The sequence below is a fragment of the Haliotis rubra genome, unplaced genomic scaffold (assembly GCF_003918875.1).
Source record: "Haliotis rubra isolate DU_JTF1 unplaced genomic scaffold, ASM391887v1 Scf114, whole genome shotgun sequence".
NCBI lineage: Eukaryota > Metazoa > Mollusca > Gastropoda > Lepetellida > Haliotidae > Haliotis > Haliotis rubra.
This window is the reverse complement of record NW_025765048.1, coordinates 829799-855139: the sequence shown is the minus strand read 5'-3', so window position 1 is coordinate 855139 and position 25341 is coordinate 829799. Positions and strand designations below refer to the sequence as shown.

Here is a 25341-nt window from a genome sequence, read left to right as displayed (position 1 = left end):
TTTTATTATACAGTTGTTACTAAACCTGAACCATTCTGCCACAAGTCTGGAAGTACAGGAATTATTTAAACATGAACATTACCAGTGTGTATAGTGTGAGACTTTACAAAGGACTAACTACATGTTTATCTGAAGTTCATTCCACTTGCTGAGTGATATCATTAGCAAGTTCTGCCTCTGTGAAGAATTGTAACTCAAAGATAACATTCACATTTTTGCAGGTATTTTTTTATGTCAAGTAGTAAGAAGTAGAATGTAAACTTGTTGAGTGGGCAAAGAAATAGCGTTGTACTTAAGCAGCCCAGAGCGTCTCGAATATATCAGGGAAATGAAAGCAGAATGGCTTGAATCTCTACCTTTTTTGCATGAAAAAAACCCTGAAATGTGTTTCCAAGATGTATCTTCTGTATATTGGGAATAAAAACTAATCATTCAATATCAGTTTTCTGTTCTGATACCAAATTTGCAGTCGTCACATGCCTATCGTGTAATTAAGATGAACGTCATGTGATAGGGAGACAGCAGTTATTGGCAGCTTGTATTCAACAAAAAGTCTGATTTTAAAAGAATTTGAAAAATCTTGTTCAGGATAAACTATATTTGTCATCATTTTATGCAACTAGTGTGAGGCGGAGGCTGCATTCTGTCATGTCGTCTTCAGCCTTGTAACCAGCGTGGCTTCAGTGGGGATGATCAACAACTCCCAATAAGCTCGTCAAAATCACAAACTAACCTCTTTTTTCCTTCTTTGTTCGAGTTTTCAGATTTAAGTTCTAAACACACAAAACTCCGTAGTGTCGTCTGTTGTATTTGCCTGGGGAAACACTTCTGTGTGATGTGGGCCTAAAATTAAACATGGACCTAATGCCTGGAGAGGAGCATTCACACATTCGCAAAATTTGGTTATCCCTGAAATTCGTACGATTATCCTTTGTACACTTTGCTAAAGATTAGTGGAAGCACTCTGGCCAAAGTAATGGTGGAAATGCTGTTTAGGGGAGAAGATTTCGGAGTTGAAGGTTCATGCTGTGCTTCAGCAAATACAAAGTATCCTGAGTATTTTGGCGTCAGCGAGACAACTCGCTTCGACGTGTGATTCAGTTCCTTGTTGCTGTGTGGTTTGTTTTGAAGCTGACAAGCTTCTGTTGCAATTGTCATCACTCACATTTTTTGACAGTCATTGGTGTTATTTTTGAAAAAATGTGTCTGCAGTATTTTTTAAGCCTTAGACATTTCTGACATGTAGATTTTCAGCCATCAATGTGGTATGGTGATGTGATATTAGATTATGAAGACATTTTGTATTGTTATTTTGTCAGCTATCAATCAGAATTAAACGTCTTTGTACAGATAACGGTAGTTGTACAGATGTTTTATGTGAAAACTTCTGTTAATGTCCATTATGGCTGTAATTGATTGACGGACTAGTGAACGTGATAAAAAGTGACAACATTGACGTTTGATAGCTTTGATTGTAAACTTTCAAATATTATTACAATTTTTTCATTGTTTAAGTTTGCATGCAGGTGCTGAACTTTTAGGTACATTTTCCTTCAGGAATATATGTGATGCATTCAGATGTTACAATGTATATAACATTCAAACAGAAGCCGTCTTGACACCTGGATCTGTCATGATGCAGACATTGTGGCTGCCATTATACTGTTGTGTGTAATATTGCTAAAAGTGGTGTAAAACCATACTCACTAACTCACTCCCAAAGGTGACCAACTTGAATGACAAGGTCTCAATAATGCCATCACTGATTTAGTGTCTGTAGGTCCTCTTATCTTGAGGGCTTATTGGCCTGTTGTCAAAAGTGCTAGGATGGCTCTTCAGAGTTGCACTATTTAATGCTAGAAACTGATAAGCATGGCTGCCCACATGGTCCAGTGGATCAAGCATCTGCCGAAAGTGCCGAAGGTTGGGTTCAATCCCTCGACCGCTGTGTCCCAACAGAAGTTAGAAGATGTCAAGTTACTTCTGCTCAGTGGACATCCAGGGGTTGAGGCAGGTCTGGTGGGTATGGAGTACACATAGAGGCAGGTCTAGTGGGTATGGATACACATAGAGGCAGGTCTAGTGGGTATGGAGTACACATAGAGGCAGGTCTAGTGGGTATGGAGTACACATAGAGGCAGGTCTGGTGGGTATGGAGTACACATAGAGGCAGGTCTAGTGGGTATGGAGTACACATAGGAGCAGGTCTGGTGGGTATGGAAGTACACATAGAGGCAGGTCTGGTGGGTATGGAGTACACATAGAGGCAGGTCTGGTGGGTATGGAGTACACATAGAGGCAGGTCTGGTGGGTATGGAGTACACATAGGAGCAGGTCTGGTGGGTATGAAGTACACATAGAGAGGCAGTGGGTATGGACACACTAGTGGGTATGGAGTACACATAGAGGCAGGTCTAGTGGGTATGGAGTACACATAGAGGCAGGTCTAGTGGGTATGGAGTACACATAGAGGCAGGTCTAGTGGGTATGGAGTACACATAGAGGCAGGTCTAGTGGGTATGGAGTACACATAGAGGCAGGTCTAGTGGGTATGGAGTACACAGGTAGAGGGTATGGAGTACACATAGAGGCAGGTCTAGTGGGTATGGAGGTGGGCACACATAGAGGCAGGTCTGGTGGGTATGGAGTACACATAGAGGCAGGTCTAGTGGGTGGGAGCACACAGAGAGGTACAGGTCATAGAGTACAGGCAGGTCTGGTGGGTATGGAGTACACACACAGAGGCAGGTCTAGTGGGTATGGGTGGGTATGGAGTACACACACATAGAGGCAGGTCTAGTGGGTATGGAGTACACATAGAGGCAGGTCTAGTGGGTATGGAGTACACATAGAGGCAGGTCTAGTGGGTATGGAGTACACATAGAGGCAGGTCTAGTGGGTATGGAGTACACATAGAGGCAGGTCTAGTGGGTATGGAGTACACATAGAGGCAGGTCTAGTGGGTATGGAGTACACATAGAGCACACATAGAGGCAGGTCAGGTCAGGTCTAGTGGGTATGGAGTACACATAGAGGCAGGTCTAGTGGGTATGGAGTACACATAGAGGCAGGTCTAGTGGGTATGGAGTACACATAGAGGCAGGTCTAGTGGGTATGGAGTACACATAGAGGCAGGTCTGGTGGGTATGGAGTACACATAGAGGCAGGTCTAGTGGGTATGGAGTACACATTGTCTTCAGAAGGGTGTCTATTTTATAAAACTGGCAATAGTCTGTACTAGTATTAGGAGACGGACGGATGGATGGGACAGACAGACAGTTGCATGCATGGGGCTATTTAAGTAAAAATGAAATATAAACATGACTTTTGACCTTTCTTGACCACCTCACTGACCTTCATGTGTCAGACAGTCCCCAGCTGTGTAGACTCTACATATCCAGCGCTTCCATCAATCCTAGGATTAAATCTCAGACCAAGCGTTGTCAGGAGGAAAATCCAGGATACAAATTGTTGAAGTACACAAGTAAAAGATGGTCTACATAAAGAGTGAGTGAGTTTAATTTTACTCCGCACTAAGCAATATTCCAACTATATGGCGGCTGTCTATAAATAATCAAGCCTGGACCAGACAATTCAGTGATCAACAACATGAGCATCGATCTACACCACTGGGATACGATAACATATGTCAACCAAGTCAGCGAGCCTGACCACCCGATCCCGTTAGTCGCCTCTTATGACAAGCATGGGTTACTAAGGATCAATTCTAACCCGGATCTTCACGGGTCGTCTCCAGGTAGAACTGGGTACAACTTTCAGTGCAGAATCATTTGTGGACATGTTGTTTGTGGGGAGCCAGTTCATATTTTTAGGTTGAAAATATGTGAACAAATTGAAAAGGCCATGAAAGGGGACTCATATTAGTCAACATGTGATTCATAATAGTTGTGAGTGGCCATGAATATGTGAGGAGGCTGACTGACAGGTGTTTGTCCAAGTGATTTAGAGCGTGGTCAATGAATTATGGATCAACATTATCGTGAATGATATTTGTAAGAGAGATCCAGAGAAGAAATGCATGTTGCCCATTACAATATTTAAGGCCACATTACTGAGTTCGGTGCTGAGTAGGGGCGGTGATTCCGGGCGTGTCACTTGCTGGAAATATTCCTAGACTTGGATTGAACAAATTATAGTATTGACATGAAGTTCTTATAAATAACAAAACAGACAGACAGACTAGCAAACAGACAGACAGACAGGATAAATTGTTTTGCAGACTTTGAGAAAGACAAAAAGAAATATGGACAGACACTTACATGATTAACAGACACATACACGGTAATTATGAGGTGTTTTTGACTCTGTTACTTCAGCTGAACAACTTTAGAAACAAATGTTCTCAAACAACTTGTGAGTAATGTAAACAGCGCCTTGTGTGCCTCCCCGTGTGGACCCCCAGGATACAGGTATTAGAGTGAGTGACACAGGGAGGAGGTAGGTTGTATGTTGGAGATGTGCTGATCCCAGATGGATGGGGACTGACGGGTGGGCCAGGGTTTGATCAAAGTAGTGGAAAGTTAGTTAAATCCTGCCATTGTGGATGTGAGAATTGTGCACTTTCTCAAAATACTGGTATCATTAGCTGTTTTGACTTTGGTTGTTTGCGTGCATGTGTGCACACGTGCATATGTGTGTGTGAGTTACTCACTCACGCTTTGTCATATAAATATATATATTGCGTGGTCCTTTGGTTCATTTCATATGTGAGATTTCTCAGTATACAAATAAAGGATTATCACTAGCCTCGAGAAGAAATGTGTCAAAAAATTTGATATATTTTTTATTATATATATATCTTGTATTATTCCCAATAATGGTTCACAAATGTGTCATTCATGAGTGACCTGTCTGGTTCGGAAAGATTTGGTTTTCAGTTATGTGCAGTGATTACGAGTATTGAGTGGATGTGGGCTGTGTAGGGTTCGTAGCGATATTGGCCTAATCTGGTGCTGAGCGGGGTATGTTAATCACAAGTGGTATGTATCTCAGTTAACTCAGTACAGCTTGTAGCATTATCATTAACGTCAAGTAGACAATACATTAGGCTTTATAGTCATATACTGTCGACTCTGTTGTGTGCTAAACGTGAAAAATTTAGGCTTATCAATGTATGCTTTCAGAATTTACTTTCCATAAGCCTTTAGTATCGGCAGTGAGATTGTAATGATTTATTGTGCTTGTTTTGTGATAGAAATGATAGGGTAGAACTTGTTCTTGTCAAATACTTATCAGAATTGGTGGCTGTTTAAAGTAATTCTCTATATGAAATCCTGGTTACAGGGGTTTAGAGGTTTCAAAGCGGTTGACTGCTCTTAAAGGTAATCTGTAAGTTAGGCAAGGATTCAAGTGAGTAGCTGTAGAGTGTCTTTACTGTAGGAACAAATGGGCGTGACAGTGGGAAAAAGCATACGGGAAAGAAAAGCTGTGATAAAGAAACAGAACTCCTGCAAAGTGAAGATTACCTCAACGGTGAAACCATGGCTTATCGTGGGCAAACACAGATGAAGGCCCCATGAGCGAAGGGTCAAGATCTTCGGTTTTTGAAATACGATCCTTCAAAAGACAGGTAAATACAACGGACCTCTAGACAAGAAAAGGTTATGCCTGCTCAAGAAGGTATAAAGATGTTTCGTGTCGTATGAAAGGAAGGTATCGGCTGCCGTGTTTTCAAAGCCTCGTGACACTTCTGAAGAAAGGAGGGGAGAAAAATAATGTGCTTGTTACTTTTGATAGGACTACTTACAAAGTTTCAGTTCGAAAAAGATCTAAGTTTGGGATGACATGAAGAGATACACAGATAGAACTAACGTGGGTTTTTCTTAAACAAAGTTGGAAAAGTTCAAAGTTGGGCTATTCTGAATATTCACAACACTTGTTCATGCAAACTGTAGCCAATTAAGTTTGGAATTTTATTTTTTTCGAATTTGCTTTCTTTGTGCAAGTTTCCTGAGAGCCATGATGCATTTTTATTATTTGTGTGGCATGGTAACAGTGTGAAAAAAGTTTGTTAACTTTGTGAAAGTCTGAAGGGGTAGCTGAGATGTTGGGTGACCCTGTGACGGGAGGCGATGTAGTCGACGTATTTCCCAGCAAATGGCTGTATGATTTCCCTTTATGGCTGAATCATGCCGATTCCCCAGACATTTAATGTCTTGTAACAACACTGCAGTGTTTGATTGATAGCCATGAGATATATTTCAATGCAATGGAGCCTGATGGGACAACTGATGATAAAGTGAATTGAACCGGAAGATGAATTCCATTATACTATTTTTGAAAGGAGGCATCAAGTAGTCGAAATGAAACATGGATGATTACATTAGTTCATTCCTTCCTTTTGCTGGATGTTTTCTTGCTTTCTCTTGCTCATTCCACCGTATCTTTCTTCATCATTTGGAAGTTCAGCATGAACAGAATATTGTGAAATTATTGTATTGTATTTCCATGAACCCACACCGTGATGCTAAATGCTAAAGACTCTGAGCAGGATACAAACTACACCACTAGACTAACACTTAGTCCCTGAATATGTATAATTTGATAGTAATAAATATACCCATTTAAACTGAGACTTGCTTCATTAAGACTTTAGCATTGCCGGGAGGGCTAGGCTGTAGAGAAAATAATATGGTTCAGGGACTGTGAGACAGACTACGACACCACTGCAGTAACAGACATCATCGATGATGATTTATGCTCATGCTTTTACTCACTTCTTTCTTTGGGTCTTCTTCTCCAATCTGTCTGTCCTTCCCATTTCTGTCCTACACTTACTGTCTATCCTTCCCCTATTCTTTTACTAATATTATGTAAATATTCCTTCTGTGCTTTTCATATAAAGGTTTTTCAAATATACATTACTACTTTTAATTTTGTGAAGCCTTTAGTGGTGGTCCGATTAATTGAAATAATCGAAGATTGGTCGCAGTGACTAAGCGACCAAGCAATCGAACATGTTTTCTCATAATCGAACACGACCAATCTTGGAACACTTGTTTGCATTAACAATATTTTTCACAAGGTTGGTTTTGTCTGTGTCATTAAATTTACATTTCATAAGCACTACAAGCTCGTTCCAAGTCATGATTGAATTTATCTTAAAGAATCCAGGAAATATGTGTCCCTAACATACTAATCATCATTTAAATATGCAAAATTTGCAAATGGATTTTAAGCAATTTGCAAAAACAAAATTACTACATGTTTTTTCTTTATTTATTTTTGTGCATTAACAAATATAACAGGGACATTTAATAAATGACGCTAACCAATTATTTTCGATGATTGATCGGTTGTAATTGACCAATCATCAATTATTAGATTTCAACTAATTCCCAACACTAGCAGCCTTACATTTCTACTGACATTCAGTCTAGCTATATTCCGTGATGAATGATGTGTCGTTGACTAACTCTGGTATATTCAGTAGGTTGACAAAATCAGGGATTATTAAGGATCAGTATTTTCCACATTCTACTTCTTACATACTCTCAAACAATTCTTTCCCCATTATGCTACAATCACCTCTATAAGTGGCAATAAAATCATCTAGCACAGTTGTTGTGTATTGTTCTGTACACATTATTCACATGCCACTTCCAGGAGAAAACCAAGTGAATGTTTTCAGTGATATTCACAAACATCCTTGCCACCATTATGACACAAAGATGTTCCCCAGAGTCGGAGTCAGAGCATTGTGATGAGGTATTTAGACAGCAGTTATACTCAGTTGTATAACGCCTAAGGAGAGGTCACATGGTTTCCTTTACCTGACAACCCTAATTTGAGTTGCCAACCCTCGGCCTGGATTTTCGAAGCTCTCTTAGCGCTAAGATAGTCGTAAGTGCCATTCGTTAACATTAACTTACGACTATCTTAGCGCGAAGAGAGCTTCGAAAATCTAGGCCCAGGTTACTAAGTGGTGATCACAGTTAGCTCTAAAATAAAAACAAACAAATATTTTCAAACACAGCATTAATTTTCAGCAATTCTCATTAAAAAGAATACACACTAAAGAAGGTAAAGAAAGAAAACGATAAACATATTCCAAACGTAAACCAGTATGCTTATTATAGTAAGTCAGTAGTTAGAAGGGCAGTCAGGAGAAAAAGTGGTTAAAACATTGTGGTTATACCAAAGACAGTGGTTCCTTTTCCCTCATATTCACACGGTTTTAAAAACAGCCAGGTTTGAACATATCCTTGAAAAAAGAGCAACACTATTTCAGGTCTTGTTGTCAATGTTCAGATGTAAGGCACACCTTGATTAGAATAAATAAAATAAGTATTTAGGAACATCCACCATTCCGGAAAGATTTAGCTTAATGTTTTGAAATAATTAACAAAGTAAAAGAAATAATTTGCAATCATATAAACATCAAATACGTTTTGGTAAATTGGGTTATAACGCAATATACTGTATTGGAAATTATTGACCTATTATCTGTATATGTCTATATTATCACTATCACTGAATTGAATGTTGCACAGTAAAAACATTTGCCTTGTACTTTCTTATATACATATGTACTCACAGATAAATATATCTTTTGTGATGATGTTTATAATCAACTAAGCATGGTTTAATGCATATGGTGCACCAATCAGGGCAGAGGATTCTGAACTCTTGCAGGGTATTTGTAAAGCCATATATAAATACAGTTGGAGACCACAAATGCTGCAACATTGTTTGTGCAGTGTGTTGTCTCCCTGAAGAAGCAAATCAATAAAAACTGAACAAACAAGACACAAATTGCAGACCAACAAGTTACATGCACCGTTTATTGTCACGGAATGGAAACTAAATGCCGAACTTATGCAAGTATCACAGTGAGAACAATGACCAAGAGGCATTAAGGATTTTACACCAACCCTGGGTCACAGTTGGATTAGAGTCTTCTGTGCTACACGCCTCCAGAGTGCATCGTATGGAGGAAGCACGTCAACGTGCTTCGCCCCATTGTCCAGGACAAGATGACAGTATAGAATGGAAGCGTATTGTACATATTGTTGTTTGCTGTAAAATACTTTGTAACAAGAATAAAATATCACCACTGGTTCTCTTCTTGGGATTTGTTTAGGTTGGGGATGAGTTGCAGATTGACAAGGATCTGGTTTTGTGACAATGCTGTGTTCCTTTTTTATGTTTGATTTGGTAAATTTTATCATGACCTTGTAAAATGTTTGATATGTGTGTGGTACAGTTGTGAATGTGGTGTTGATAATAACATCTGTCAGGTTTGTCAAGCTGCGTACCAGGCAGTATTTAGTATCTGTTCAAAAGCCACGATGGTTATAATTTAAATATTTCTTATGACTAAATTAAGATTGATAGGTGTTTAATGTCACACGCAGCAACATTCCACCTGTGGGTTGCGGTCTGTAAATAATTAAGTCTGGACCGGACAATCCAGTGATAGTTATGATCATGTTCATCTACCTGGAAACTTGGTTACAATTACGTCAATCAAGCCTGGGTTTGCCTCATAACTTGTTGGGTGCTGGGGTAGCTTAGTGGTTAAAGCATTTGCTTAACATGCCAAAGACCATGGTTTGATTCCCCACCTGGGTATCATATGCGAATTCCATTTATAGCGGCCCTGCCATGATGTTTCTGGGTGAGTTGAGGTGAAATTGGGTTTAATGTCGTGCTTGAGAATATTTCGCTCATATGACGACGTGCATGCGTGTGTATGTGCGGCTGCTTGTACTAGCCCAGACTGAAGCTGGTTTTATAGTGCTAGCCCACTGAGATAGCATGCCGCAGTGAAGCATGAATACCCCACTCAGACACATTATACTGACTCCGAGCCGACCAGTCCTTGTACCCATTAATGCCGAGGGCCAGGCAGGGACCAACAAGTACCATATTTTAACGTCTTTTGGTATGACGCGGTCGGGGATCGAACCCGTGACTTTCCGCTCTCCCGGGCAGACCCTCTAACCACTACACCACTGAGGCGGTCTTCATGATGTTTCTGGAATACTGCTAAGAGTGGCGTAAAACCACTCTCACTCACTCATAGCTCACCTGCACAAATACTCACAAATATAGGTGTTGGGTTGTTATGCCAGATATCCATGTTTGATTCTCTTCAAGGGATACAATGACATGTGTCAACCAAGTCAGCGAGCCTGACCACCTGATCCCATTGGTCACCTCTTACGACAAGCTTGGGTGGCTTAAGACCAAGTCCAAAAGCAGAGTAAAAGATGACGTCATGCTATCTTTTTGTGGGGGACTTGAGAAATTTTGGCAAGATTGTTGTAATCAGTTAGATTGACATCATGTTTTACGTGACCAATATGAACTCAACCAATTGTGTTTCAATGTTACTTTGCTTTTAGGCATAGTTCTTGTTAATTAATCAAATTGAAAAGAGATATTTACAGAAACTGTATAACGAAATTATCTTGAAATTAAAATATAAAAAATTATAGTTTCAGAGTTTAATTTTTGTTGCCATTGTTTCTTCGAAAGCACTTAAGGCTGTCAAGCTTAATGATGCCTGATGCAATTAGACCCAACAGATGGGTTGTAGGCAGTTGCCGACTTGCCCTCATCTGACTCCAGGGGCTGACAGGCCATGGTTGCATAAGGGAGGCGGAGGGTCACACACTCCAATTATCTATTGTCACAAGGAATCTTGGACCAAGAAATCAGCTTTGAGTGGTATTTCCAGCTAGTTGAAGAATATTTTTGCAGCTGTTGCTTGATACATGCCACTGATGAGCAGCATTGTCAATTACTGTGCAGCTGACAAAATCAATTGAGGGTAATTATTTAATAGTCTGTAAAATTGTCTGTGAAGGTTTTCCAGTTAATTTAAGAGCTTGAACTATGAAAATTGAAATTCCTGCCATGTTGAATATGATTTAATGTTCTAAATGTTTATAAAATCAAACATGCATGAGATGTTAAAATGATTTCCAAAACAAAGTCTGGGTTAAAGTTTTTAGGATAAACACTAAAGAAAACACTTCGTTGAATCAGTCAAAATCAGATGGTGGCTCAGCTTACTCTCAAAGGTTTGTATGTATAATAATGGGGACGTGATAATATCAAATGTTTTAGATTCCAAGGATTCAGTCTGTATGCAAGGAAAATGTGAGTGGCGGTATGTAAATAATCGAGTCTGGATCAGACAATCCAGTGATCGACACTATGAACATCAATCTACGTAATTAGGATACGATGACATGTGCCAACCAAGTCGGCGAGTCTGACCACCCGATCTCGTTAGTTGCCTCTACTGACATTGGGTTACTGAAGATCAATTCTAACCCAGATCTTTACGGGTCAAGTATGCTCGGAAGATGTAAGGTCTTTGCAACGCTGAAGGCCCATAAATGCAGGAAAAATCCTCCATCAAATTGTACATAAGAGAAAGGTTGCAGTTATTTATTGACCAGAGAAATAGCACTTTAAGGCTTAAAGTACGAAATCACGTGAACATGCTGTGTATGTAACAAGAATCTTCCATAATCTGCACAAAAAATCAGAAAGAAGGGTTACCTTAGCTGAAACCAAATACCTACCTTGTACAACATCCCAACATGGTACTACCTGATCAAGTTTATGATACTGAATAATGTCTATCATAAAAATGCATGTAAAACATCGTTTTTAAATATGAATTAATTATATTCATAATTAATTAAAGCATTGTGAAACATACACTTCAAAATCCTATATCACTGTTTGGTTTATAGATCCTGATTGAAAGCTTTATAAACTTGACTGCTACAGGCAAAATACAAAAAAAATCCACAATTGTTTACAAGATACACAGAGTTGTTTGCAGAAAGTATAGAGTTATATTGGAAAGCAGTATTTCCAGGGAAATGGTATGACAGTCTTAAATAGCAGGAAAAACATGATAATAGCGAGTGGATACATTACCCAAGATCTCCGGGCAGTAATTAAAACACATTGGTTGCTTTCTAGTGACAAAAACACATCATTGTCTGTGTTCTCCAATCGATGTTGCCTTCGCATATGTTGACGTTAATTGCAGCCGATAGTGATCTAAGCCCCTTCCACCTGAGCCTCATCGGCAGAAGGAATCAATAGGCATTTAAAGTGTTAACATTGGCTCCATGTATGTGTTGCTGAAGATAATTTGTTACAGGTCGAGATTTATTTTGTCGCTTGTCTGTCGCAGATGAGAATTTTTTCCATTGATTTCCTTTCAAAACAGTTGAGAGAAGATGCGTTCGCTATGAGCAAGGAACGCATGAATAGTAACACTGGCGGTGTGATGTAAGGAGCTTAAGCCATTCAGGAGAGCTCCTGGAGTAAAATAGCTCAAGGGAAGCTACTGGAATATATCGCTTCGGAAGACATACCGTCCGTGACAGATACACAGGTGTCAGTGGCTTGTGTGTGGGAATAATGTGCTGCCCAAACTGTCTGAGCCAAAGATACCTGCGTCTGCATCTGAAAGTGCACACACGCACATGAAAAAATGAGAAAAAATTCCCACAAGACAAAATTGAGGTTTTGCTGTTGCTTTCTATGAGCACCTCCTGACCTTAAAAAAGTTAAATCTTTGAATGGTTTTGAGAAAACTTTGTATGCATTAGCTTCTTTAAAGGGCTTCGGAAGTGTTTGAGGCCAGTGATCAGCTGATTGGACCCTGCAAATTACTTACCATGTGCCATGTGTGTCAATCAGGGGGATGTTATTGCAGTGTTTTACACTGATCCCTCACCCAGGTGGGACATTCTTGAAACACTCAGGACATGCACATCTTTGTGAAAAAAATAGCTTACATGTTAATGGTCTCAAACTAGTTGAAAGGAGTTATTTTGGTGCCGATGGAATTTCTTCAATGCCATCATGTCTGATAGTATAATGCCCACAGAAAAAGTGTTATTCCAAAGCTACCAATGTATTTTCAGTAAGTTGGTTTTACGTTTGCCTGAACTTTGCTATTCACGATAGTGTCTCATCAGTGCTTAACTTAAGTAGGAATGATCATGACATTCAGGAAGATGGCAGGCAGCCTCCATTTCACACAAAGGTCCGCAGTTTCATTAATGCAGTTTCACTTTACTTGGATGGAACTTAACAAAAGATGGCTGATGCATGTTGTAGTTTATATGAAGTTAAGTTTCCACACCTTTGCTGGGTCATGGTTATGCAGATTCCAAGTGACGAATGTGGAGAATGTAGTCCTCAGCAACACAATTGGCTGCCATGACAACTGGTTGTCATGTCAAAATGTAGACATAATAGAATGGTTATACTGAGATCTCGTGCCAGTGTAATACTGACAGCAGTTGGTTGTCATGGACTACACTTGCCATATTGACATCAGTTGGTTGTCATGGCCAACACTTGCCATATTGACATCAGTTGGTTGTCATGGATTACACTTGCCATATTGACATCAGTTGGTTGTCATGGATTACACTTGCCATATTGACATCAGTTGGTTGTCATGGCCTACACTTGCCATGTTGACATCAGTTGGTTGTCATGGATTACACTTGCCATATTGACATCAGTTGGTTGTCCTACACTTGCCGGATGCCACAGAAGATATTCTTCCTTACTTCAGGTGCTTAATCCTACACCATGAGCTCACCATCACACCTCATGATTTTCAGACAGACATGGCAGAACGCAAGACTCTCTGAGGGTTGGGACTTTTTCCAGAATCCTGTGCCCTTTCTGCGTTCTGATGTTGCTAGAACTTCCATTTTTGCATTTATGTCAATAGTTAATCTGCAGTAGTAGATATATGAATAATATGATAGTCCCTGTCTTCTATGGAGTATAAAAACACACAGCCTCTTTAGAAAGTGGTAAATTGTTACCATTATAAGATATGAAAAGACAATGTTACGTTTGGTTTAGCAATTCTTTAGTAAAGAACAAATTCTAGTGTTTATAGTGATCAGTCATATCCAAATTCAAACCCACATTCTCAGAGTCTGGCACTTAATGACATCATGCAAAGTCAGCAGTCTCACCACCAAGGCTTAAACAAAAATGTCCAACAACTGGTCGACTACATCCCATATTTTGTGTACCATACTCGAAGCTTGAAATGACAGATTCATTCATACAGCTGTAGTAATCTGTCATGGCTGATGGGTATTGTCAACACAGCCTTCTACATCACAGAATAGTACTACTTGATCAAGCTTATCATACGGAATAATGGCTATCATTAAAATGCATTTGAAACATCATTATTAAAATATAAATTGATTCTGTTCATACTTGATTAAAGCATTGTGAAACATTCTTTTCAAACCTATATCACTGCGCAGGTTTGTTGGGAAGATACTCACTGAATGCGTGATAAACTTGACTGCTACAAGCAAAATAAAAAAATCCACAGATACACATAATTGTTTACAGAAAGTATAGGGTTTCATTGACAAGCAGTATTTCCAGAGAAATGGTAGGACTGTCTTACATAGCAGGGAAGTTTGAAAGGACACATTCTGTGATGCAGCTGTTGTTATCTGTCATGGCTGACTTCCACTGGTGGGTGTTCTTGACTTGCTTTGAGTAGTATATCTGTCCCGATTCCATATCTAGAAGTATATATACCTCAGTGTGCGGCTGTTCTAATGTCCTCCTTCCTCCACTGAAAGGGAGTGTTCATGTGTTACTCTGAAGTAAATTTATGTGACGTCTTCATCCCATGCTGGTTTGGTTCAACAAAAAGATTCTTGTCTTTGCTGATTTAAAACGATAATCCTTGCAACCTCAGGACTCTAAATAATGAATGTATGCCTCCGACCATGCAAGATAAATTTGAAAAATTAATCATGTGATGAATGTTCCCTCGTTATGGTGACAGTATCTGATGGCTCCGGGAACAGGGTAGGGTAGTACCACTCTAAAACACAATAAGCCAGGTTTTGTTTTTAGTGGAAATGGCATGAAGGCTGATAAGGACACTCTCTATATTGAATAAGTGCATTTGGAGACGGCATCTTGTCATGTTTCCAATAGGCCTAAATGAAAGTAAGCAGCTTTGGGATGATAATGTTCTTTTTTGGAATATTTTGGATGCTCAGGTCGGGATTCCTATGAGATATGGGAACATATTTAACAATTTTTCTTGAATCAACATGCCTTCTTTTCCTGTTGAAGATAATAACAAATACTGTTCTGTGTTACTGGGAGGTCGAAAAAAATCGAAGACGTTTGATCTGATTTTTGTTCTGCATGATATATTTTTTATTAATTTTAGGAAAATACATACAGGGTAACTGAATTCTTCATCTGTTTCAGTCTCGAATATTCAGATTTATATCAATTTATATTCAACTTTTTGCATTGGTTGTACATGGTTATAATAATAGTACACTTTTCTAGTGCCATTCCAGAATGAATATCTTGCTCAAAGCGCTGGTTCTCAATGATTAAAGTCATGAATGTTTTCCTGTGTTTCGAACATTTTCAAATGGTGTTGTTCAGGTTGAGCATGGGTTGTATTTAGTATAGGGAGGTTTCGGGGTGAGTTTGTGATGAGCATTGAATGTGTGGGGTGGGGGTGTCTAGAGATGCAATAGGTATCATGAGAAAGTGGGGTGGGGGTGTCTAGAGATGGACTAGGGTATAATGAGAAAGTGTTGTGGGGGTGTCTAGAGATAGAATAGGGTATAATGAGAAAGTGGGGTGGGGGTGTCTAGAGATGGAATAGGGTATAATGAGATAGTGGGGTGGGGGTGTCTAGAGATGGAATAGGGTATAATGAGAAAGTGTGGTCGGGGTGTCTAGAGATGGAATAGGGTATAATGAGAAAGTGTTGTGGGGTGTCTAGAGATGGAATAGGGTATAATGAGAAAATGGGGTGGGGGTGTCTAGAGATGGAATAGGGTATAATGATAACGTAAGTGGGGGGGTGTCTAGAGATGGAATAGGGTATAATGAGAAAGTGGGATGGGGTGTCTAGAGATAGAATAGGGTATAATAAGAGAAAGTGGGGGTGGGGTGTCTAGAGATGGAATAGGTATAATGAGAACGTGGGGTGGGGGTGTCTAGAGATGGAATAGGTATAATGAGAACGTGGGCTGGGGGTGTCTAGAGATGGAATAGGTATAATGAGAAAGTGGGATGGGGGTGTCTAGAGATAGAATAGGGTATAATGAGAAAGTGGAAAGTGGAGGTAAGAAAGTGCATCATGATGAAAATGGAAGGTAAGGAAGAGTGGATAGAAGACGTTGCCGGATGGCTGGTAACCTAGCAACTATGCATGACAGTATGGACTGAGTGACGAGCAAGCAACTATGGTAGGTATAGCAGTATGGAGTGAGTGAGTGAGTGAGTGAGACAATATAGACGAAGTCATGATATGATGTGATTGTGATTTGTATTGCAAACTTTCTACTGAAAACTTTCTACTGAAAATTCATTCGAAAAATATATAGAAATAATTACATTGTAATGATGGCACCTGTTCCTAAATAACGATTAAAATTCCAATAAATTTAAACTGTAATGGGGATATTATTTATTTTCTAATATGCTGTGAAATTTGTTTTGAAATTTCTTATGTTTATTTACAGAAATAATTTGAAAGTGAAATCACAATTCAATTACCTTTTTTACAGAAAATCATCTTATAAAGAGATTGCCAAGAAGAAATGCATGGAACTTGTTTGCCTCAGTATGATCGACAGTGTTTTATATTACTGAGAAGAATTAGTTTAGGGGGATATATTGGATGTAAGTCCTCATTCCGTCTCATTTGTCATCCCGGGTGACTGATATGGCGACTGCAGGTGCCGCTAGATGGCCGTAATTCATTGATGGGAGGACAGGAAGAACCCTTTGTCTGGCTGATCCTGTGTCTCGGTACCCCTGCACCATGCATGATTGTTGTATCAAATGTCTCTCAGCAATAGTCAGGTTGTAGAACTATGGGCTGTAAATAAGTCAGTGTTGAAAGACAGTCCAGTGGTCGACGTTGTGAAGCATTATCCATGGTGTTGCACTATGATGACACACAGTCAAGTCTGACCAGATGGTTGTTTGGGGAATGCCAAACAGTTGTTAGAACGTAAGAAAATATCATTTATATTAAACTTTTTCATCCACTTAGGGAGTGTGTGTTTAATTATGCAGCAGTGTTACAGCTAGAGCCAAAGTCTGAAGACATAATAACACCCATACTGTAATTTGCAATTTCCACAAGACATGCTAATATCGTCACATCGTTTGTGGATATGACATGTATTTCACTAAAAGAGGACTACTACAGAAATTTTGCTCGTTTTCATTTGCTTGATAACGGTGTTAGGATCTACACCGAACCGTCGCATCAGTTGCAATAAAGAGTTGTCTTTCCATAATAAAGTGTTCTTCTTCATGCCACATATTGTCAGTATACCTTCAAAGGTCCATACAACTTAGGAAATCTTTGTATATGTGTTATAATACTGATCAGATGATCACTCGCTCCTTGAGGGAATTCTAATATGAAGTATACTGTCGTGAGACGACCCTGAATGAAGACAAAACCAACCTGGCTGTATACCTCTCTCTAACTCTATCAGCTGATCACTCGCTCCTTGAGGGAATTCTAATATGAAGTATACTGTCGTGAGACGACCCTGAACGAAGACAAAACCAACCTGGCTGTATACCTCTCTGTAACTCCATCAGCTGATCACTCGCCCCTTGAGGGAATTCTAATATGAAGTATACTGTCGTGAGACGACCCTGAATGAAGACCTGGCTGTATACCTCTCCATAACTCCATCAGACGACCCTGAATGAAGACAAAACCAACCTGGCTGTATACCTCTCTGTAACTCCATCAGCTGATCACTCGCCCTTGAGGGAATACTAATATGAAGTATACTGTCGTGAGACGACCCTGAATGAAGACAAAACCAACCTGGCTGTATACCTCTCTGTAACTCCATCAGCTGATCACCCCTTCAGGGAATACTAATATGAAGTATACTGTCGTGAATGGTGAGACGACCCTGAATGAAGACAAAACCAACCTGGCCGTATACCTCTCTGTAACTCCATCAGCTGAACAGGCTTTAGTGGTGATATACGACTTATTTCATTGTTCCTCCACCATTGTTATCATGTGTGAGTTATTGTTGTCTTAAAGACCCGGGCCAGGGTTAATTGACAGTATTGACTACGGACCATGTGTAAAGATGCTGTTTTCCAGCCTTAGGTCTTCTTACAATAACAGTTGTCATTCCAGCAAGCTTCTCAGGGATACACATAAAACTAATCAGGTTAATGTGCCTTATAAAAATGGTTTCCGGACGGGAGATTTGATTGGTTGAATGGTCAGAGCGGTTTCTCACTAATTGTGGCGCGCCGAGTGTGTTGTTGGTCATTGTTTGCTCAACACGTTAGTGATGTCAATATTTTATGATTCCTAAAAGGAATGCATCTAAATGTTTTCTTTAATGAATCTGCCCACTCCCCAGGGGGCGCTCTTGCAACTGGAGGACATTGTTTGAGGTGACCAGCGGTGACCAGGGTATATTGGGAGGAGCAGTTTGGTTAAAGCTAATTGCAGGCTTTGATTGATATCGGGAACAACTGCTTTGTAATTATTTATGGGGTAGTTGTTATCGAGTGCTATGTGGCACAAGACTATTTTAGGTGAAGTTTGATAATTGCTTGCTGGATGAAGAGTGCATTCTATGATTAACATTTTTGTGACAGCTTCAGAAGATGCAATACTGAAGTCAGTACAAAAGCAATGTATATAGAAATAAAACAGTTAGATTGTAGGAGACTCAGAGGTTTGTTTCCATGAAAAATAAAAGATTTTGATGAATTAAACATTTCTGTTCTATTTCCTCTACTATAGATTGATTGATTATATGAATAGGAAGATGTTTTTGTGGCTTTAGTTCGAATGTTGGGGAAATATAGCAAACTGGCATTTTGATTTTGAATAAACAATGATAAAATGGTGGTTTCAGAAGGTTATTTTTGTCTTGTAGTCTCTGAGGGATAACAACTCCGTGTTACTGGACTGAATAAGTAGCAGTGTATGAATTATGCCCAAAACCCAGCCAGACATCAGGACTGGTCACTTCAAAATGTTACAAGCCCAAAATGGATTGAACCAGACCAGACAATCCAAAGAAAGTTACTCAGATGTATGGAACATGTTATCTACAAGTTTTACCAGACCATCGGGCTGGCTAGCTGTTAATTTAGACCGTCCCTCAGAAATCTTAGAGCCTGTCTCCGTAGGTCGGACGGGCCTTATTTCATACACTGTTATTATGCACTACATAGATATCCAAGTCACTGATGCATTGGAACTCGGTCTGTATTCTACATCTTTAGAAAGTCATATGCCCTTTAAAGTATGGCCAGCATAACAGATGGAAATAAAAATACACAAAAATAAATGATACATTTATTCCATAATTGTAAATAATTTGAGTTCACTCCAGACTTGCATTTAAAATTCAACAACAACTCAAACACGATAGGCAGATTCAAAGACCAGTCAAGTGTGACGTTATAGAAACTGTTTGTAAGGCTATCCACACGTTTCATAACAGATAGACTATTACAGCTCATGTATGTTATAGATTTGTATTGTGCTGTAAAACCTCCACCATCAGAGACCGCAACACCAGTCAGTGGAACATTTGCCTCGATTGTATGTTCCAACACCTAGTGTCGATAGCTGAATAGTGTGTAGTGTATGTACTTTATATGGCCGGATAATAACAGTGGTGTTTGTGGGTGGTTGTAGATGTGTACAATTGTCATCACCTTCAGTAGAAGGACATGTTCAATCACCTGTGAGCTGTCCCTGTATGTCTGGCATTGCTTGTTGATTAAAGGAGGAACTGGATGGAGGCGTGGTGTTACAGGAGTTCAACTGCCACCAGTATCTACACATACATCTACAGACAAAAGACAACAGACAGTAGCCTCGATTAAATACTGCCAATCATTACTCTCTGGACACAGCTGGGGATCTCCGCTAGACCCTTACTTCTTCTTGCCACTTTAACCATTCACACGTGGCTTGCGTTCTGACCCTTGTCCATTGTGGAAAGCCAATTGACTGTAGAGGCTCTTTGGAAACTGTTGCCCTTTTTGCTGCAATTGGAGCCAGAATGGAATTTGTCCAAAGACCGTAGGATGTTATTGTTGTGTTAAGAATTGCTTAGCTTTTCTTAGAAAAAACAACTGGTGAAGTGGGTTTGGCTTCACAGTCAACACAGTGAGGACAGAGGTCATTGGGTAAGCTTCCTGTTTGTAAAACCATATGTTAGACAGGTATGGTTTAACTGCTTTTATACACCAGTGATAGATACAGTTATCAACCTACCTTGATTGGAATCCTTTAGGATTTAGAACATGTTTAGTGTTTAGTTTGGTTATGTGTTGTGAGCGGATCTAATGCATTATTGTAAATGAGTGTTTGAGCTATTAAAACTTGAAAGTAATGGTAGAAATATTGTAGCCATGATATTCCCAGAGCAAGCTACAAATGTACATTATATTGATGGTCATCGTGGGGAATATAGTCAACTTTTGGCAATAGCAACTCCATAACACTTTGACTTAGAAGTTTATTGCAATTTTGTATTTGTGTGTGCATTTGGTTTTTATAGGCTATGGACACCAGAAACTGTATCCATGTGGGAAACCAAACTCGGGTCATCTGTATGATTATCTAACCCTGTAACCTCGAGGCCTCAACTACAGCCCCTTCTGATATTGTGTTATAATATAACTGAGATGGTATAGTTTCTTAGTCCCCGGATAAGCCTGCTTCTTCAGGAACTATTGGGTAATCATGGGGATGATTCTTCAGCAATATATTTTGTCAATTTTCATAAATACACTTCATTATATTTGAGCAAATGTCCCAAGCCAAAAGATGCAACACACACTTGATGACTAAAAGTTAGCTCATAAGACATCAATGTGCTTACGTTGTTAGCAAAGTCCTTGCAGAGTGCAGTAGGTAGACAGGATGTGGCTATCTACTGCTCCCCTGTGTCTGAGGGCAGGGTGTGATGTTAAGGATCAAAACCGACTCTAAGGTTTTGTTTGAAAAGTAGGCCCTCCCCAATTTCCCACTGCCGTGGGCTTACTTTTTTATAAACCGACCGAAGATATACTTTAGACATAATTTCAATATTTGGTATTTACTGGTAAAATCAACTGGGATGCGACTAGCAGATGATACCTTGCCTTGTGCCCGCAATGCACTACCTGTGTCCTGCACATGCGCTGCCTGTACTATGCTTCTTGTCAAGAACACAAGGTTCATACTGACAAACAATCAGTGATCCTTCGTAGCCATGGATAAAACTGCCAAGTTAGGAAGAGAAGGGCACAATACATTGGAAGTTTTCAATTATGTGATGTTCTCGTCACGATATGGCTGAAATGTTGCCGATGTGACGATAAATATTAACTCACTCACTTACTCAATTATGTGATATTTTCTGATCACGTTCAAAACTTGTACAAGTAAAATAATTCAAAGTCAAGGGCTACTCTTTAGTCCCTGATGTACCATGAGGTCATCTAAACCTGATGTGTGCCCAGTATTGGATTACACCCCTGAGCCCTACTGGGCAACCAGTTCAAGATGATCGGCATCTGACAACTGATAAAGGACACCACAAGATTTGGGTGTCACTGAGTGTTATTAACCTGCTGTGAAATAATTGTTGCACAATTGTAATCCTGTAGATCTCTATTTTAATAATTAAAATGACAAGATACGCTGAGATCATCCTTGACAATTGCAATGTGCATTGTGCTCAATTTGAAAATGTCATGGATTAAAAAATGGCCAGACGATGATGTTGAAGGTTGAATTCTGATTTATTCCTAATTGAAGTAATGACTGATGATTCATAATGTTTTGCGACCGTGCTACTGACTCTATAGCTACAAATATCATGGGGACATGTCTTTGATGTCGACCGGGGTGGTAAAGGGGAGATTGAATTAGTTGTCATCAAACCAACTCTAGATGATTCAGGCGTCTGAATTAAAACCTTTTAATCTTCTCTGCAAGTTGGGCCTATTTATAATATCAACTTGTCAAATATGAAATAAACATGTCAGATATTTATGAAGCATTTCAAGAAGTAAAAAAAGAAAAAGTTCAAAATGCAAACTTGAATGTGTGAACTGAGAAACTTTTGCTTTACCTGAAAATTGGCAAATAAATGAAACTGATTTACGTGTCTGTGAAATGTTCATTATGGTTTGTTAGGTGCCTTTTTTATGGATCCTTTTCACTTTGGGAGTATTGAGGAGAAAAGTGATACAGATTACATATGGTAATCTCAGAGTTTTTTTGCCACAGGATGTTTAAAGCTGTTACATGAAATTGCTGAAAAAATTGAAATTTACAGCAGTTTTGCTGAGAAATTCTCCTTGGTTTGATAAGAAGCAATGGATTGTGGTGAGAGAGTATGTTTTCACTTCTAAGCTCTCTTTTTTCAGGAAGATATGTTAAATGAAAATTGCCAACATCAAACCCGTGAGTAATAGATTTGTAATAAATACATTTCGAGGAAGTTTATGTCAAAATGTTACTTCTCGGGTGGACTTTTTCTTCCAGAACTGTGCCACCTTCACCATGCCTGATTGCCTCTCATAACAACATGCAGTCTTGTTCTTTGTGTCTGCCTTTTAACTCCTCGTTCTCCATCAAGCTCCTGAATGTTTTTAGGTTTATGATTTTGTCAGAAGTTTCCAAGAAATTCAGTACTGTAATAGGAGCCGGAGGTTAATCAGTTTCTGTGGTTTGACAAGAGTTCAACACCCACATGTTACGGAAACATTGTATTTCATCAAAACTGCTACCATTTGTGGAAAGTTACCATCAGCAGTTGAAGGAGGCCATCGCCAGGCAGAGAGAATTGTTCAATGTTCTGTACAGTTCCACAGAGCTGTGTTTTGAATATCAATTTGGATTCATCCACTGAAGGTTTTCAAACAATTTTTAAAGATGTAATTATAATAAATGAATATGTCTGCTAATTTGTGAATTAACAGAATATGTTAAGACATAATTATTTATGTATGGACTATGTTACACCAAAACCCTTTGTTTTGAGACAGTAAAGCATAATACAAGTATATGATAAAATCTACCCTTTTCGGAAAGGGCGCAGAACTCCTACTAAAGTGTCATTGATTTGCCAAATTAAAGTTGGAAAATTGAAGGTGGAGAGAAAAAATAAACCTGAACAGATCAGGATTTTTTTGAAATCCTACAAATATAAATAGTTTTTATCAACATGATCAGTTCTTTTGAAAACACTTTTATTTTTAAGGATATTGATAAATTTTCCCGCCAAAGGTTGTAAAAAATCTAATAACACATATTGGTTTGGCATAGCATAGCAATACTTTTCAAGATTTTTCATAACACAGGAAATATAGCTGTCCCATCACATCTTCAATGAAATATATTGATTTGAAAATTGTTTAAAATTGACTTGAAATATGACAAACATTGGAGACCAGAAACCGACCTCTGTTCTGGAACTTGACCTGTGTGATGAGATAGTGCTAAGCTTCATGTTATGAGGACCCAATAAGGGGACTTGATTTGTGGTAATTCCCCAGAATCAGCTTACACAGCACCCTAGAACCTTTATCACTAAATATTAGTTTAGCTGCTCAATGCAAAATCCCATGACACGAGAAATGAATTTACATAACATGTTAAGCCCTGTCTGACCATCAGTACTTCGAACAGAATCACGGCAAGTGTACACAGCAGATGTATTTAAAAATGGACCTACATTTTCTAGTTTCAACAAATTTAGTACATGTGCTATTGTGTCACTGGATTTTCTGGTCCTTCAGAAGATTAAATGGTCAGCACTCCATTGTTTATAGGCCGTCCTGGTTTGGCTAGGGTACTGATACCCAGCATCAGACACCGAACTAGTCTGTCATACAGACCCTGAAGCAAATATATCCAAGAAAGCCCACGCAAGTCTAGAAAATGTGGCAAGTCTAGATTTCCACAGGTTCAGTCTGAAAATGAAGAAAGTCTCTGGGCTCTATTTTATTGTATTAATTTAAAAACTTTTATTTTCTGTAAAATATGTTCGTTTCAGAGACTAGCTGTTTGTCTAACACCGAAGAGATGGTTATGTTTTAGTCCAGTGGCATGTGCTACGTGTAGGGCACGACGTGTAGGGCACCACGTGCTTACGCTGTTTGTTTGTCATCACTGATTGTCAATGATTCATTCATAATTTTCACTGCTGTGTTGCCTTTTAAGCCCAGTGGAATGTTGTTTCTGTAGGTGAAGGCTAATCGTTCTTGACTGTATTTTGTATTGCTGTTATGCAGGGAAACCTCTTGCGTCATGTTATGGTATTTGCGCTGCCATGTTTACAAGACTTGATGTTTGTCTCCTGAGAGCAGATTCCTGGTCCTGCATCAAAGATATTTTCCTGAAGACTACTTATGAGTATTCCAACTTGTTCTACTTAAGCATCCATTCAGTATCAGTGTAAAACATGGCCTTGTTACAAATATGTAATAATGGTGACCCTAATGGTAAGAAATATGTCAACTTGAAAACATACTTTGTAAAACAATGTACATGGGCGAGTGCCTTTGATCAAACAACTGTCTGGTGTGTGATTTTTGATTCAATAAGGAGTGGTGGGGTAGCCTAGTGGTTAAAGCGTTCGCTCTTCCCACGAAGACCCGGTTTCGATTCCCCACATGGGTACAATGTGTGGAGCCCATTTCTGGTGTCCCCCACCATGATATTGCTGGAATATTGCTAAAAGCGGCGTAAAACTCACTCACTCGGATTAAACAAGAAACAAACTTTAACAGTGTTGCCACATCCCAGGATAGTTTCTCAAATAAACAAATAAATCTCAAAATATAAAACCCAAACAAAAACAAAAAAACAAAAACAAAAAACCCAAACCCACATACACTATCATAGATTGGTGATTATCTCGAGCCTTCATTATTGTGGCCTGTATTTGATCTGGAGGGTACATATACGATTCCTGTTTAATATGAATACTGCAAGCTGCTTTATGCAAGTGCATGTTTCCACTGTGTGCCCAATCAACATAATCATTGATTGATGCGGACACCTGGCCGTGTCTCCATGGGGTCAGACTAATCGCTGCTTCCAGTAGCTCTGCATGTAGGCTACTGTTGGTATGTCCATCTTTACCATAGTTGATCTGTGTGTGGGTGTTAAATCAGGTGTAATTTTGCAGCTGTGGAGCAACATGTGACTTTGCTTGTCTGACCCACACATAGATGTATGTCATGCCATGGACAAACAAGTGGACTTCTATACAATTCTGTACGCAC

The 25341-nt window shown here is 39.3% G+C and overlaps 1 protein-coding gene across 2 annotated transcripts in view; it reads left to right on the top strand.

Moving 5' to 3' along the window:
- Positions 1 to 25341, top strand: part of LOC124252825 (nuclear hormone receptor HR96-like) — a 316210-nt gene that overhangs the window by 18757 nt on the left and 272112 nt on the right. Inside the window, exon 1 of one of the 2 annotated variants that reach the window (XM_046686522.1) lies at positions 19632 to 20244. The exons of the other annotated variant lie outside the window; for it this stretch is intronic. The gene's annotated coding sequence lies outside the window, so the exon portion shown is untranslated. Of the gene's footprint in view, positions 1 to 19631; positions 20245 to 25341 lie in introns of those variants that run through there. 2 annotated transcript variants of the gene reach the window in all.